The following is a 17,838-nucleotide window of genomic DNA, read 5'->3' as shown; positions in this document are numbered from 1 at the left end:
GAATAGGTTTTTCCATTTCACGAAGGATGGTGACTAGCGCCTTTGTATTAGAGTTAACCTTATCGATTCAGTCATTGAACGTGAGGATTATTTCTTTCTTGTACATATTGGCAAAGTTGGTTAGTAGAGTTTTGTTCTCGTCCGTAGGGGAGTGTCGCCAAATAGCTTGGAGTTTCCTTTTTTGGAGTCGTAGTACTTTAATCTGGGGTGTGAACCAGGTATTAAGGTCTGACTTTTGTTTACTTTTGCGTAGTTTGACTGGCGCGATAAGTCAAGGGCCTTAGTCATAGTGTTATCAAAGGTCTCTACTAGTGCGTTTGGGTCAGAATTATTAGTGATGAAGAGAGGAAGTAATTCTTCAGCAGTGATTTTTTTTTTTACTTCTGGTTGGGAGCAGTGGTACCATTTCAATTTTTTTGTGCTTTTGGAGCTCTATTGCGGTCGAGAAGCCAATTAGGTGGTGTTCAGTCCAAGGTTGTGGGGTTATTTTGGTGATATTGATAGAGCAGTTCAGGTTGGCTACCCAGTCTAATATTCGCCCTTTTATGTGAGTGGGAGCAAGGATTTTTTGGGTTAGGCCATGTTCAGTCAAAATGGTTTCAATTAATTGGGCTTGTTTGTCTTCAGGATCATTGAAGGCCTGATTGAAGTCTCCTAGCAGTAGAAGCTGTTTAGCGTCTTTAGTGTTGTTGGTTAGGAGGCTGGAGAGGTCTTCCTCAAGGGTGCCTATTGGACCAGGAGGTCTATATAATAAGATAGTTAACATTAGCAAAGTGGTAGTATGAACAAATAGGCTAGTCCTATTTTAGCATAATTACATTCAGGGTAAGTAGGCTAAAATCACAATATTCTAACATAGTTCCAGTCAGGTCGAATAGGAAGTACCATTTTAAAAGTGTAAAAGTGTAATGGCAAGGCTTTGTGGGTGGCAGAGACAACACAGCTGACAATTGCGTGGGCAGCACCTTAGGGGTGTTGTACAGGTTCACATGTAGGTGCAGTCGACTACATAGGCATAGTGTAGAAATTACAGTAGTGATGATGCTAGGATGATATAAGAGTGCAGGTGCCGGTACAACGGAGTGCTTGTGAGGTGTAGATTATGTTAAGCCAAATTGCTATTCACCAAGGTCTTACACAGAGTGATAATGCGAGTAACGATGATATGGTGCGCTTGCAAGCATATGTTAATCAAATATACACAAGATTACATATGCATATTACTTTCAATAACAGCGGATATCACTGACTCAAAGGTGACCTACAGATGGGAGAGACACAGATCAAGTGCCATATGCTGGCAATTAAAGGTCAAAGTTTTTGTGCCAAAAGGGGGTAGTTATTTAGTATTATTGTTCAGGAATAGTAAGTGTAACTCTAACCATATGTAAATGGTTGCGGGAAGATTAGGGTGTAGCAGAGTTCGGGAACATCATAGATGGCGGACCTTACTGCTGCAGGTCGACGCTGGACGTTGGTTTCGTAATTGGAATCGCCAGAAAGAGTTCCGGCGGGAGAGATGGATGTATATGAAAAGCCTGGGATGCACACAGAGAGGGGGTAGGTTGAGCAGATCGATGGCATTGGACTAGTACAGCAGAAGGTACCTCATTTCCTTTGCCCCTCGTCCTTCCCGGCTCCGACAGGGATTGCCTGCCTTTGTGGGGTGGGCCGGCTCACGCATGGCGGTTCTGATTGGGTGATAAAAAAGGGGCAGCAGCCAATCGGCATCCAAATTGACGGTTTATGTAGGAAGCTTAGAATGCTAAAGATGTTTTGATTCGGCGGACGGCCCTCTTTAAATGTAGAAGCCTCGTGGTTGAAGATTGTGTGTCACTGCACACACAGGGATTACTTGGGGGAAGGTAATCTGCTGCAAGGTCGCAGATATTAGCAATATGATACAGTGCTAAATCAAGGCGTTTCGCAGCGGCAGGAGAAATAATGCAGAATGAAATTATATATGGGATTAAGCCATCCGGTTTACCTTGCAACAGCTTGTTGCAATATGAATTTTTCCTCCACAGATGCACTGCTCCTGCAGTGTTGAGAAGAGCTCCTGCTCCTTCACGGGTTCCGCAAAAGTGGTCTTGCTGATGGCTATTCCTGAGAGAAGTGCAAAGTTGGCAAGCACTTCCAGGTATGTTCCCATACTAATCTTCTGAATTTTGTATAAAAAGGAGAATGTAATCTGCGTATAAGGATATGACGTGTTGTACCACCTACCCGCAGTCCCGTACCACAAAATGTTTCCCTCATGTAGATTGCTAGGGGCTCTAATGCTAAGATATATAAGAGGGGTGAGAGTGGGCAGCCCTGTTTAGATCTGGAAAGAGCCCGAGATATGTTTACCTGTGCGTACTCTAGCTGTTGGGGTATCATATAGCATGTGTATCCAGCTCATGAACTGCGGACCAATCCTGTAGTGTTCCAGAGCTGCAAACATCATTCCCACCTTACAGAATCAAAGGCCTTTATGGCATCGAGAGCTGCCACTGCGCAATTATCAGGTCTTGCACGTGTTTCTTCTATGATTGTTTGGAGGCATCTCAGGTTCGCAGTTGTGGCTCTACCGGGAACATAGCCGGTTTGATCCGGGTGGATCAATGTGGTGATCACCCTTTTCAGCCGATCCGCAAGGATTGATGCAAGTATCTGTGTCTTGCTTTATTAGCGCTATGGGCCGGTAGGACTCTTGATCCTTGCCAGGCTTCAGAATGGGTATTATGAGGGCTTGTTCCATCGGCTTGGGAGAGCGCCTTTTTCATATGCCTCTTTCAAGACCTGCAGCAATTGCGGCGCTAGTATGTCAGAGTACTCTTTACAGAATTCAGACGGCAATCCGATAGGGCGCGTAGGTGTTTATGATACAGAATTCTTTTTTGTCTATGTAGCCGTGCAGGAGTATAATACGCCCCTCTGTGTCTGAGTATTTGTGGAGTATTCAAAATGGTATTCTTGGTGCAAACCATATGATCACACCTTGCGCGTAGTTAGAGTATGCAGAGCCATGCCCCTTTCCCCTCCATTTGCTGAGGATGTGCTTTTGTTTGTCTGGCATTAGGTGGGTTTCCTGTAGCAAGGCAACTTGAATAGATTTCCTACGTGGATAGGATAATATTCTCATTCTTTTGACAGTTATTTAGGCCTTGCACGTTCAACGTGGCTATCCTTAATGTTTCCGCCATCTGGTATATGACTGCTGGGACTGCTCATACTCCCTTCTCAATTGCCTTGTCTCGCTGCGACCTCTCAGCATTGCCCCATTGCTCCCCCTTGCCTTGCGTGCCGTTTCTTCCATGTTGCTGTGTTGTCTATTGCGGATGACCCACTCACTCTAGTTTTCCTCACTCCTGTTGCTATTTTCTTAGTTTTGCCGCGGCTTCCTGGTGTCCGGACTCTTCCCAGGCATGCCATTGGGCCTCGGGGGTGGGAGGGGGGTAATGGTGGTCTTCTCCTGTGATCCCTTGGAGGCGTCCCCACCATTGTCCCAGGGTTCTTGGTGGGCGAGTACTCCGAGCACTCCTAGTCCATTTTATCCCGAGGGGGCGTCTGTCCCCACAGGGTCGGAAGGGGAGTCTAAAAGTTCTGTCTTTGTCTGCTCGCTTACTTGTTTTCTGGTAAGTTTTTCGTGGGTTCAGTGTGGTCGGAGAGTCAAGCTCCTACTGTGGCTTTTCATATTTCTTATTGTCAGTGCATTGGGCCTGCTGCCCAGGGAGCATCTAGTCTGTTGGTTCCCTCCTCGCTTTCCCTTTAGAGCCTGTCAGGTGGGTGACCTAATTTGTGTTCATCCATCCAGGAGTTGGCATCTTCTGGAGTGTCAAAGAACCAGGATTTTCCGTTGTGGATTATTTTCAATTTGGCCGGGTAGAGGAGCATATATCGGATCCCCTGGCGAGAGCCTTTCTTTCATGGGCACATATTGCGCTCTTCGCTTCTGGACCTGTAGTCTGGGTATATGGCCAGGGTCGCCGAGTTTCTTTGGATCACTCTGCCCTGCCTCGAGAACGAAAGTATCTTTTCTTTGTCGCAGTAATTTAGGATCTTTGCTATGATGGGCTTTGGAGGGGCTCCTGGCGGCAGTTTCTTGGTGAGGGCTTGATGAGCCCTTTCTACTGTGAATCCCTGTGACAGGGTTCCTGGTCCAATTTCTTGGAGGAGTAGGTCTTCTTCATATTCTGTTGGGTCTTCTGTGCCCTCCGGGAGTCCCAACATTCTGATGTTTCTTATACGCACCCTGATGTTTCTTATACGCACCCTCCCTTCTGCGTCTTCTGCTCGATCCTGAAGCATTTTCAGCTGGGAGGAAAGATCTTGGACGATGTGTTCCAATTCTTTGGTCGTGGAGGCAGTTTAAGCGTTTGCTCCGTTTCACCCACTCTACTAGCCAGATTACAGAGGTCTTGTCAGAGAAGGCCCATGTCGCATTTAATTTCTCCTATGTGTGTTTCCATCGAGGTACACATAGCTGCAATCGCCTCCAGGTTCTTAATGTGATCAGCCTTTTTCTGCATTGCTGCGTTTGTGCCCTCAGTCGACTTCCCTTGCTGCGGGAGGGGGGAATAAGGAGGGGGGGGGGGAAATCAGCTGCAGGATCCGTCATTCTCGCATAGTTGTCCATTGTTGCTTGTTTAGGTTGTACTTGATTTTGTCTCCGATGAGCTAACGGCTTTTTCTTCCCTTCTGGCATTTGCATCTAGTGGCGATTACTTTTCCTGGGTATGGCGCGAGTGTTTTGCCATTGGTTCTATAGGTGTGTTAGCGTTTCGAGTTGAGAAGTACCTGTTTGTGAGAAGCTGTGCCTCTCCCCCAATTTGGTGACCTATTTCTCTGAGGCCCTTACTGTCTCCTTCGAGATTACGCTGCAGTGAAGGCTGCTTCAGCGCCCAACCCCCGGCGGCTGCACGTTGCTCGTGTGATTAGTGGTAATTTAGCTGCTGGCCTTAGAAGCGTTGTACTCTCACTGTGTATGTGTCCAATTCTGGCGTTTCCTAAAGGCCCTGTTTAGGTATCAGTGTTAGCTCGGGCACAGATTATTCCTCCGTGGGGTGACTGGTATGACTAGGACCACTGGGTCTGAGGGATCTCACCAGCGTAGTGCAGACCGACTGGGTCCTTGTGGTTCTATGCGCACATTTGTAGTAGATCTCGTAGCATCCGGGCATTCTACGCCCTTCTTTCAGATCATTGAGTTATCTTTGCTTGCATGGGAGTCTTTTTAATGTCTTCTCTTAAGGCCAGGCAGTGCCTCTGCTTTTCCTGTTGCCTAGGATGTAGCCTGTAGGGCTGCCGTCATTGCGGTCTACACCAAATGCGCCATCTGGCTGATGTCTTATTGTTGTGGGGCTTCCAAGCCGAGTGGGGGCCCTATAAGTATAATGGGAACTTATCACACACTTGTGTGGCGGCCGAGGCTGCTGTCTCGGATCTCATGGGCAAGAGCACACTTCCAGGCGGGATCGCCAGGGCGCGTCCCAAGTGGGGTGCTCTCTCTTTTCCTTTGAATTCCCACGCCCACGTATTGCACCTGGGCGTGTGGGTGAGGAGCCGCGGCGGTGCGGTTTTTCGTGTCCCTTTGTAACGGGTCTGGGCCCTGTGTCACAATGGGAGACCAGGCTTTTCTCGTTTGCTGCAGGGTTTGGGCTGATCGTGGTCGGTGTCTCCCGCCTTATGGGCCCCCTCCCGCCAAGTGTGCCTTTCTCACACTCCCTCTGGGTCCGGCGCCACCATCAGCCTCACTTCCACTCTCTCACTGTCCTCCCTTCGGCCAGGGGAGTAGTCAGTCTCGGGCTGTTTACAGCGAACTGCTCGGGCTGGTAGGCTGGGTTCTCACCCGCCGCTTGCACTGTGCTGGGGCTGTCCTGCTTCTCGTCTCTCCCATTGCTCCGCGCCGCCAGGCCAGGGGAGTAATCAGTCTCGGGCTGGTTGCTGCAAACTGCACAGGCTGATATGCTGGGTTCTCACCTGCCACACAGTGTGCCGGGGCGGCTCTGCTTCTCATCTCTTCCGTTGCTCCGCGCCGCCTTTTTGTGCGGCCGTCCTCACTCTCTTCACAGTCAATTTCTGCCGGTACCCAGACCTCTGTCTGGAATCGGAGGATAAACGTGTGCCGCATGAATTGACGCACTTACAGCTGCTTTTGAATTTTAGGAATTTTGCTAGAGACACTGTTTTCAGGATCACATGTAGGAAATAGCAGGAGAGCTCTACGAGGCACGTCTGATTCACATGCCGGCTGGGCACGCCCTCCTGTACAGAACCACCTTATCTCTGAATGGTGGCAAAGGGGTCTAGAATTGAAAGGGCCTGTAGTTCACAGACTCTCCTTATAGAAGTGACTGCCACTAGGAAAGCGGTCTTGTAAGTGAGTGCTTTGAGACTTGCCTTGTGCATAGGTTCAAAGGGAGACCCCATAAGTATGGTTATTACCACATTTATGTCCAATCCAGGAGCCAGGTTAGAAATAGGGGGATGATTAAGTGAGTCGGGGGCGGGAGCATAAACACATTTCCCTGACCATGTTATCCAGAGACCGTTCCCCTTGGATCGGTTCTGAGGGTACCTGGAGGCGTAATCTGCGATTTCTCCAGAGATCTCTGGGAAGCCCAATTCTGCGAAAATGTTGAAGACGATGTCTTTGTGTAGTCGCCATTCGTACTTTAAGGTTAGTGGGAAGTCTATGCGGAGCATGTCTGCCAGAAGATGGAGTTCCCCTGGAACATGTTGATACAGTAGGAACATCCTGTGTTTGAAAGCCCACTTCCAAATGTTCTGGGACAGTTTGGATAGCCCTGGAGAGTGAGTGCCCCCTTGCTTGTTCAGGTAGTACATGGCTGTGGTGCTGTCCGTGAAGAACAGTACTGTCTTTCCCTACAACTGGTTCAGAAAAGCCTTCAGAGCTTTGAACATCGCTAACAGCTCCACCAGGTTTATGTGGTTGGATGCTACTGCTGGGGACCAAACGGTGTGCGCCATCTGCTGAAGGAGGTGAGCCCCCCCCCACCGGTGAGAGATGCGTCCATCGTGAGAGTGGCTTCTACTGCAGGGGTGGTGAAGGTTTTCCCGTTCAAGAGGTTTTCCCCTCGTCCACCACTTCAGAGAGAGAACGAGGGCTGCCGAGACAACCACTAGATCGGCCCATTGTCTGCTGGCCCGACACCACTGGCTGTTGAGCCACTATTGCATGGGATGCAAGCGTGCGTGAGGAACCAAGTTAATGCAGGACGCCATCATTCCTAACAGCCGCAAGGCCTTACATATCGTCACCTCTCGACTGGCTACATACTGAGGGATCTGAATCTGAAACAGCATGTTTTGGACCCCCTCGTTGGAGGCGAAGACGAGGACATCTTCTGTCCGAATTAGGACCCCCAGAAACTGCTAGACTTGTCTGAGGTCTAGGTTTATTGAAAATCCTAGACTGAATAAGAAGTCTATCGTCTTTTGGGTATTTGACAGGCACGTTCCATAGGAATCCCGTTATGAGCCAGTCGTCTAGGTAAGGATAAACTGGGATGGACTGCCTGCGCAGGTGTGCTGCTGCCACTGCCATTACCTTTGTAAACACCCGTGGGGCTGAGGCAATGCTGAAGGGACAGACATTGAATTGGTAGTGCTTGTCCTCTATCATGAACCTTAGATATTTCCTGTGTGCTGGCAACATTGAAATATGAAAGTATGCATCTTTCATGTCCAATGTTGCCATGTAATCCCCCTGCGTCAGTAGCGTTACCATACAAAACTTCTGAGGTTTGACACATTTGTTCTGTGGGCGCAAGTCTAGAACAGGGCGTATGGTCACATCCTCTTTGGGTACAAGGAAGTACACCAAATAAATACCCTGGTTTACCTGTAGAATGGGACGACTTCGATTGCACCCTTTTCCTGCAGGATCTCAACCTCTTGCAGCAGGATCTTCAGGTGTTCCGGTGTTAGACACCTGGACTTTGGTGGTTTGAATCGAGGTGGCCGGCTGAACTCCATGCAATAACCGTGGGTGACGGTCTTGAGCACCCAGTGTTCTGTGGTAACCCCCCCCCCATGCATGTAATAATGATGTTCTACGTCCCCCCCAACCGGGGAGGCATCAGAGGGACCCCAGATCTGCAAGTCATTTCTGACTGGAGACCGGGAGCCTCTAGGGGTGTAATTGCGACCCCTTCATTTCCCACGGTGCTGTCCTCTAGGTGGATACTGATTTGAGGCAGCGGACCCTTGTCCCGAGGACCATGGGTTACTGGTTCCATATTGGTTATGTGGGGAACGTGAGTAGGACTGTCTGCGAAAGGAGCAGCGAGAACTCACACCTCGCTGCTGAAAGGGCCTTTTTGAGTGATCTGATTTAAAGATTTGAAGGTCTCACGTTCTCTTTTTGCAGTCTCCAGCGCCTCATCTACAGATTTGCCAAACAGGTTAGACTCCGCCAGCGGTTTGTTGATGAGACGCTTGTGTCTCCGTTTTTTTTTAACCAGGTGTGCATTTTCAAAATTTACCCTGGGCCAGAGTCCTCCCTGCTGTCTCCGCAGCATCTAAGGTGCTAATGATATTATGAATTACTGGTCTACCCTCTGACACAATCGTGAGCAGATGTGAACGTACTGGTTCAGGGCCTCCTGCAGGCCCTCTTGTATCTGGTTCCACTGAATAATGTAACAACTGGCCAACAGCGTGGTATTGTTGGCAATCCTGGTGGAATATGCATCTGCAGTAGTGACCCGGTTTTCTAGGGCATATAGTTTTTTGCAGTCTTTGTCTGGCGGTGCCTCACCCCTGGACAAAGGTACCCCAGCACTCTTTCTTGTTGTAGTGACCACGAGAGAATCTGTGGTGGCATGTCCCTGAATATAGAGGGGTTCTGCAGGGGAGGGGCGAAAAAGGTTCTCCACCAGTGGGTTCACAGCCCTTGTCTGTGAAGGTGTCAATAAGGTGGTGATGCATCACTTAATGGAGTTGAGCAAAGGGATAGCCTGACAGGCAGGTGGCTTCTCCTTTAGAATCTCCTCCACAAAGTCAGTCTTGCACCGCTTCTGGCATGGCAATTTGGAAACGTTTGGCTGCTTTTTCAGAATGGCATTAAATGCCATCTCGTCATCTATGGGAGATGCCTGCTGTAGAGGTGGGGAGGCGGGAGGATCCATGCATATTGTGTCAGGATCTGGGGGATTGGTAGGTGACAACCATGGTGGGTTATCCACCGGTGGCTCATCTCTCCAATCTGGGGCCTGGTCAGTGGGACCCTCAAAAGGATCATCTTCTTGTAAAAGAGGGTCATGAGGAACCTCTTCCTGATCCGTCAGGTCAAAGACCTCCCCATGAAGAGGGCATGAGGTCCTCTGGAATTTAGACACTGGGGTAAAGGTCCTCCTCACTAGGCCTCTTGGGCGTGGCAAACCTTTCTGAGAAGTCCACAAACTTTGCAAGCCTATTCATACACCCCTCAAACCTATCTCTGGTCCATAAATAGGGTCCAGAGGGCAAAGGGCTCCTCCTGGTGATCTACCTGCTTCGAGATTTGTCAGAGAGTTCTAGATAAAGGCTGGGGGCTCAGCATCATCTTCCTGCCTTTCCTGACGTGTGGATGTGTCTTTCGACCTGTCAGTCTTATTGGCTGCCGAAACAATCTTTGCGAGACTCGTGCAGATGTTCGGCCTCTCCGGGAGGGGTTTCGGCTGTTCAAATGGCTTCGCCGTAGATTTCGGCGTTGCCGGAACCTTAAGCGTCGGTGCGCTCTTAAGAGGCGCCTCAACGGCCTTATGACTTTTGGTGTTGAAGCACTTGTCTGTGGAGTGGCCGGACGCATGCTGCTTACAGGGAGGGCTGCCGAACACGTGGATGGGTGGGTGCCGTCGAGGAGCTTGCGTACCCGTTGGCGACAGGCCGTCCAGACGAATCCGTTGTGGCAGTACTGGGGTTTGTGTGCTTGCCTTTACGAGTAGCGGGTGCGTCCCTGTCGCCGGGATGTACACTGCCCATAGCAGAAATATCGTCTTGCCTGGCGGGGCAGGACAGTTCGGAGCACGATCGCTCAGCTGAAAGGTCGACAGCATCCGTATCGGACCCACAGCCGTCGCTTAACTCCAAGTCACTCTCTGTGCTTGCGGCGGTGGGGGAGCTACCCTCGGCCTGCATCATGGCATAGGCCGCACACCGTTTAATGCGACGGTCCTTGATGGTCTTAGGATGCAAGAGCCGACAAGACCGACAGGACGCCTTGTGGCGATCGAGGGAGACACTTATTGCACCTCTGGTACGTGTCCTTCCAAGGGTACTAGCCTTTACAAGAAGGGCACAATTTAAAGGGTGTCCATATACCTTCTTGAAAGAAATGGAAACCCCCAGACCCCACTCTCCCTACTGTATAGGCCAGCCAGAAGGCCCGGACGCGCGGTCGACAGTGTTGACCGGAGCACCAGCCGTCAAAGTCTGTGGTCGTCTACCGCAGTCTCTGGCGGAGGCAGAGAAGTAGTCAAAGAGGGGACGAATATATATAAACGACCAGAGGTCGTGGGGAAGAATATAATTTGCAAGAGCTCTGCATAAGGCGACCAGCTAGCTGGGTGGAAAAAACCATCTGAGGGACCTCGACGCGCGAGGGATTTTGGGAACACTACACGTCACACTGGGGATAGTGTAACAGGCAAGCATATGTCGACATTCCCTTCCGATCTTCCAAAGGCAAGATGCAATACTCTGCGGTTACAACTAGATGTCGGCCTATATGCACAGCATGTGATTCTAAGCAGATTCACAAGCATCAGAAATTAGATTATAATATCCAAACCTCATTCATATAGTTAAGTGTAGGACAGTGAATCACGCCACATTTTTGACAGGCATCCACTGATGATGACCTGAAAACGCATGATTGTGCTACATACGAGGGTGAAGAGGTGGGTAAACCTAAAACTAAAGACAGTGCATTGACAGAAGGAGAGATACATGTTGATGGGTCATCAACAATTGACACACGGGACGGAGGCACACAGGGGCGGCAGTGGTGCGAGGTACAGGGAGCATGAAGTTCTAATCATGAAAAAATTACCTATGCATTATTCAGCTCAGGCAGCAGAACTTGTTGCTCTCAATGAGTCATTGAGAGCCTCTCAAGGGCAGTTTGTCACCATTTACTACTCAGACTCTGCATCTGTCACGACAACAGTGCATGCAGGTCTGTCTCAGTGGAAGAGGAGAGCGTTTCGGAGGGCAGATGGCTCTCCAGTGCAGCATGGAAGGCTGTTGGAAGAACTGAATGAAGCCATATCATGGCCATCCGCTGTGGAAGTGGTCAAATGCGCTGCCCATACTAATGCCACGGATTAAATCTCCAAGGGCAACGCGGCTGCAGTCCCAGATACAATGTTAACGGAGTTCATGGTGACCACACCTGTAGAAAGCTAGACCACAGTTCCATACACAACATTGCCTATATCACAGATTATAGAGTTGTAAGGGAAAGTGCCCGAGGAGGAAAAGGAGATATGGTTGCGTAGGGGATGCAAACAGTCTCCCACTGATTTATTGTGGACGCATGAGAGTTCTGAGAAGGTGGTGAAGCCCCAAGAACTACTCTGTGGCATTTGAGCAACTCCATTTCCCCTCCCACAGCTTCAATCATCATATTGTGGCAGATGTGCAGGATGACTGGTTTGTGCCAAACCTCCAGGAGAGCATTTAAAAAAATATCAATACATTGTCTGACATGCCAAAATTTCAGCACAGGGACGACATTACGGACATTAAGAGATACATTACCTCGCCCTATAGGGCCATTCTGTGAACTGCATAAAGATTATGTAGCTATGGCGGAAAGTTGCAATGGATATAGGTACTTTATTGTTGTGGATTGCCTATTTTAAAGGTGGGAGGAGGCAGGACCATGTGCACACCCAGATGCAAAGTGTGCAGCACGAACCTGGTCAGAGAGGTGTTTCCACGATGGGGCCTGTGCAAAGTATTGGGATCAGATAATGGCACACTTTTCTTTAATGCGCTATTTCAGCTGATCTACAGAAAAAACTGTGCGTCGATGGAACAATCCCAGGTTCCAAGGTACATATGAGGTGGTATTCTGTACCCATCTCGCTGTCCGCGTGAAGGATTTAAAATATTGGGTGCCTCTCTCGGATAAAAAGCTCAATCAACAGAGTAAGGACGTAGCCAAAGAAGAAGCAGCTTAAGTAAAGGAACCATGCCAGCGTGGTGTGCAGTGCCACATGCCTGATTTTTCTTTTTTCATTGTTCTTTTATTTTTCATTGTTCTTTTTTCAAATTTTGAAGGTCCAGAACCTGGTCGGCTCTGGTGGGAAAAGGGACAGGGTGTTTGTCTCGCTCTCCTTTTTTGTCCTCTTCAGGGATAAGCAAGGATGCCTGACCGACGTGGTCACACCTCTTATGTAGGGATAAGGTCAAAATGAATTTAATTTGTTCTAGGAATTATGCATTATATCTTTTTAGTATTATATTGTTTTGTGTGACACTGATCGTGGTTGGAGTGTGTGAAGGTATGTCTGTTACATGGGGTGGCCATAAAAAGGGTGGACGACAGTTGGAAAATAGTACTTCTATGAGTATGTCTATGATGAATCAAACAATGTCTCGCTTTTTGCCGGCAACCCCTACAGGTTTTCTTAGATGAATAAAAAGTATGAATGACTTATAGTTTATATAAGGGATTGTACTTTGATGCCATTTCTGACATTGAGTACTCAGAATCATCCAACATCTGGTACTCTGAAATGCGGACTGCAGGAAGAAATGTGATAAATGAAAGCCATTACATGTGTGCACTTATCCCGCACGCATCAGGGCCTCCTAAGGTTTTAGTTCCACATCCAGTCCCAATTACAGAGGCACAATGCCGGGTATATCTTGCACTATGAAGGATACATTAATAGTTACTCACCGTAGTGACTAACATACTCCTAGTCCATAGTCCCTTTTCCTCCATACTGCATGGGCGTCTCCCTCGCTAGGGACAGGAGACCAAACCTTTTTCACCAGAAAAAACCTTCTTCCCCTTTAAATTTAAATAAGCGCTTGGGCCTGGGAGCATGCGCTCCCCATGACTCCGACTACCGGCGTCACACCTCAGTCCCCATTGACGCGTCGACAATATTAACATTGCCTAATGACACTAGTATTATTAGTGGGAGGATGGTCGGACATACGGAGGAAGGGGGACTATGGACTAGGAGTATGTTAGTCACTACGGTAAGTAACTTCATTATTCCTACGTCCCGTCCCCTTTCCTCCACACTGCATGGGTGATTACAACTGGATGTAGCCCCAGGGATGAGAGGTGACCCTCCTTAAGAAAACAAGGTCCTTAGAACCGCCTGTACGAAAGCTGCGTCTGACTTAGAGCCGGCGTCCAAAAAGTAGTGCTTGCAGACGGCCAAAGGGGTGGCTGCCCTGCCGATGACCTGCACTGGTTAACTGGCTACCCACTGATCTCGGGCCCAGGTCCCCTCCCCACCAGTTGCACACCTGCACTGGCCCCCTGGCAACCACACACATGGGGACTGTTCTGTATCCCTACAGCCCCTACTTGGACTTGACACCTGCTGGCTGCACTTCCCACCAGCGGGCAGCACTTATTTATTGTCCTTATTTAATGTACTGTTATCCTATGTACTGCACTGCCCGCCCCTTTCCACCTGTACCCCCCCACCATCCCCTGCACTTGCGCGATCTTAATTTCACCTGGCCTAGTAGGATCGTTGTCTTGGTCTCCCCTCTGTTCCCCTCCCTTGCCTCGTCACGCCTGGCAACACTTGTGTATAGACGGGTTATAAATTCCATATCATATCACGTGTTAGAGAGAATTCTCAAAGGTGCCAATTCCTCCCACCTTAGAGCCCTCCAGCCTTTTTGGCTAAACGTTGGGACTTTGTACTTTCAATTCTATTTGTTTTCTGTGTGTTTGTCCTTTGGTTATGGAGTCTAACCAACTGCATAGGCATCATCCTTTTCATTTGTGTCACACAGCACCCTCAGTGCATTGACAGAGGGGAGCCTTTGAAGCTTTCCCAAGGTTTAGCTACCTTATCTGGGATAAACTACCGTTTCCCAGAACAGTGGAGTGAAAAGGACTTCACTTAGTCGTGTAAATGTCTAGACCCAGCACAACCCATCTTCCTATAGAGTGCTGGAGGGGTTACCTAGTATCCCTGTGTCTAGATACTCATGCAACAGTCAAATGCTACCCTTTCCTCTCAGAATGGCTGGTGGCAGTGGCTTTACAACAAACTACCATGTTTTTCCCAACCGCAAACTATTCGTAGCTCCGGTAACATTCAATCCCGGGAGCCATGTTTTCCAAGATGGCGCCCAGCCATCGTTGCTAAAATGGTTCCTGGTCTTTTTTCGCCATGTCTTTGTTGAAAGGTCCTTCTAGAGTTTTTCTCTGTGCCAAACCAGGTTTGGTTTCTTTGTTCATTCGACCTTTGGCGGGCTTCAGGAGTGAAACCCGCCTCTGGCTCCAGAGTGTCTGGGGTAGGCAGGAAGTGTGGGAGGTGCCCAAAACTCCCTAGTGCTTAGTCTCCTACGAGACCCAAATGCACTCTGATGATTGCCTGGCTGACTGTCCGGCAAGGACAGCCTCCCTTCTGGGTGAGTGGCAGCTAGGCTGGAATGAATGGGAGAGAACTGAATAAAAGTAGAGTCTCTTGGCTTGAAAGGCAGAGTCGACCACTGGACGAAGGAACCGAAGAAGAGGAGCTTGAAGAGGACGGCTGCTGCAACTCCTGCACCGTTGGTTTGCACCGTGAAGCCATGCTGCAGGTCCGAATCATCAAGTTCGAATCGACAGAGAAGCCCTGCAAAGGACAACTTCTCCCTTTTAGTTGGTAGGACCAATAAACTCGCAAGTAAGCCACCTGGACACCCATCTCTGAGCTGGTTGCATTTCCTAAGAGTGCTGCAGGAAACTGTAGAGCCAGGGAGAGGGACACCAGATTGTGTGCGTTACTTGTGAGCTGGCCAAAAGCGGTTGGAAGATCCTCCGGACTCCCACGACGTCGGACCAACCGACCGAGCCCAACACCCCCCCCCCCCTTAGCTGAGAGTGGGACCTCAGAAGCAAGGACAGTCCACCTTGACAGCCAGGACCAGCGTTGCTACCAGTGCGGTAGCTGAAACGCGAAAGAGCCACTGAAATCGAAGTTTGCCAGTTGTGAGCTTTTGACTGTCGCAGTGCAGGAGTCCCACGATGTCCTCCCTCTTGTCCCCACGACTAAGGCCCAGGAAAACCGAGATCTGCAGGAACTGCTAGGAACAGAAGTCATCAGCTGCATCTTTTTCTTCATTGTAAGGTACTGTAAAGCAAGACAGAGAACTTAACTCTCACTGTGAAAGTGCTTGAAACTTTTGCGACTCGCAGGCCTAATCAGCTAGTGACCCAACATAGGATTCTTCTTTTTACAAACTACTTCCAAGAACTTGTGCAGAGACTTTTTCGTTTAACTACCAGAACCGTAACCTATACAAGACTTTAGCCCATTGACCTTGGCATAGCCTATTGAATTGACTCTTCTGGTGAGCTCAAAGTATCTGCACTGTCTATGAATAATTGTAACCATTCATGTTCTAATAATCTTTGCCCTTTACTCCTAATGAATGATTTATAACTGACTGATAAATGACTAAGTATTTATCCAAGAAACCTTGAGTATAAGAGTTTATTTGAACAACTGTGATTGTAAACCTCATTACTGCTCACATTCCCCTCTTGATCTTGAGATAATCCTGCCTGATCAACACACTACCAAAACTGTGTAGTACAGACTTATACCAAAGGTTGGGTTGCTTACATCTGTAGTAATCATAGTTGTGTTTAGTGTTCCCAGAGGGTACTGCATACAAACTTTGCCTAACACACGGGACCTGTCGCTGGAATGCGACAGCCGTGTCCTTGGCTCGGACAGCGTGGGCATGCATGTTAGCTGGAAGTGGTTTGTGCTGCCCCAAGTAGGCCTCCTTGATGGGCGAAACCATCCACCTTGCTATAGAGGCCTTGGATGCCTGATACCCGGGCATTGATCCCCCGAAGGTGACAGAGTGTCCGACTTGTGGAAGCTCTTGGTCCTGTCAAGATAGAATTTCAGAGTGCGTCTGACATCCAGACAGTGCAAGACCCTTTGAGCATCGCCCTTAGGATCAGCAAAAAACATAGGTAACACTATCTCCTAATTTAGATGGAAAGAAGAGACTACTTTAGGTAGGAACACGGGGGGTGTTCTCAGGACCACCTTATCTTTGCGAAAAGTAGTATAGGGTTCTGAAGCCACTATTGCCTGGATCTTGCTGACTCTACAAGCAGAGGTGAGTCCCACCAAGAGATCTGTTTTAATGGTCACCAGACTGATGTCCGCAGATGCCATTGGTTCGAAAGGTTTGTGCCCCAGGGCGCCCAACATTACATTGAGATCCCACACACGGTGTGTTAGGGAGAATTCTCAGAACTGTGCCAATTCCCTTCTACCTTAGAGACCCCCAGCTCTTTTGCTGTACTCCAAGACTTTTAATTTCTAACCTGGAGAGAGTGAGCCCTGTTTTCTCAATCGCTCATGTATTTTTATTGTGATTTAGACTGTTTCTTTTAACTTTGGAGTCTGACAAACTCCATAGGCATCATCTTTACATTGCGACACACAGCACCTTCAGTGCAGTGGCACAGGGAAGTCTCTTAGATTTCTCAAAGGTTTATATACCTTCTCTTGGTGTAACTACTGTTTCACAGAGCAGTGAAGGGAAATTGACTTCACTTACATTTTGTAACTTTCTAGACCCAGCACACACTATCTTACCATAGGGTGCTGGAGGGGTTACCTAGTATCCCCTTTGTCTAGTTTCTCATGTAACATTCTTATATTACCCTTTCTACAATTAATGGCTGGTGGCAGTCGTTTACTTTTTACTACCGTTGTGTGTTTATCGCGTGCTGCGTTCGCAGCCACAGTGAGGCACCCATGGGTGCCCATTTCGTCAAAATGGCCCTGGTCTTCATTTTGCGCCATTTCTCATCAGAAAGGTCCTTCTTGAGATTTACTGTGTGCGCCAAACCAGGTATGGTCCTTTGTTCATTTCATCTTTGGTGGGATTCACAAGTGAAACCCGCCTCTGGCTCCAGTATGTCTGGCAGGGGCAGGAAGTGAGAGAGGGGCCCAAAACTCCCTGCGCTTAATCCCCTTAGTTACAGGAATGCACCCAAAGGTGATTGGCCGGCTGGCTGTCCGGCAAGGACAGCCACCCTGCTGTGTGATTGACAGCTAGGCTGAAATTAATGGGAATGCACAAAAGGCGAGGCTTTTGGCTTGGAAGGCAGATTCGACCACTGGATGAAGGAACCGAAGAAGAACTTGAAGAGGATGCCTGCTGCAACTCATGGACCGTTGGTTTACCCTGTAAAGCCCAGCTGCTGTGCTCCAACTCTGAATTCGGATCAATCGAGAAGCCCCTGCAAGGAAGACTTTTCCTTTTCACAGAGTTGATGATGGAAACCGAAATACCTGGGAGAGGAACACCAGATTGTGTGCGTTGCTTATAAGATGGCCAAGAGATCCAGGAAGATCCTGCGGACTCCTTGGAAGCAGGACTGGCCGAGCCCGAGCCCCCTCAACAGAGTGCGGGACCCCAGAAGCAAGGAAATCCCATCTTGACAGCCAGGAACCGTGGTGTTGCTATTTGCGGTAGACGCAAGGAGCTGAAACACCGAACAGCCCTTTGTTTGAAGATTGCCGGCTGCGGGCGGTGACCGTCCCATTGCAGTGCAGGAGTCTCCAGAAGTCCTCCCTCTTGTCCCCACGACTGAGGCCCAGGAACAGTGAGATCCGCAGAGCT

The 17,838-nt window shown here is 49.0% G+C and overlaps 1 protein-coding gene across 1 annotated transcript in view; it reads right to left on the bottom strand.

Annotated features, from left to right (window-relative positions):
- PARP1 (poly(ADP-ribose) polymerase 1) overlaps nucleotides 1-17,838 on the bottom strand; it is a 921,075-nt gene that overhangs the window by 183,436 nt on the left and 719,801 nt on the right. The gene's annotated exons all lie outside the window — the stretch shown is intronic.

Source organism: Ambystoma mexicanum, chromosome 4q (genome assembly GCF_040938575.1).
Source record: "Ambystoma mexicanum isolate Mex_15411 chromosome 4q, UKY_AmexF1_1, whole genome shotgun sequence".
NCBI lineage: Eukaryota > Metazoa > Chordata > Amphibia > Caudata > Ambystomatidae > Ambystoma > Ambystoma mexicanum.
This window is presented reverse-complemented; position numbering and strand designations above follow the sequence as displayed.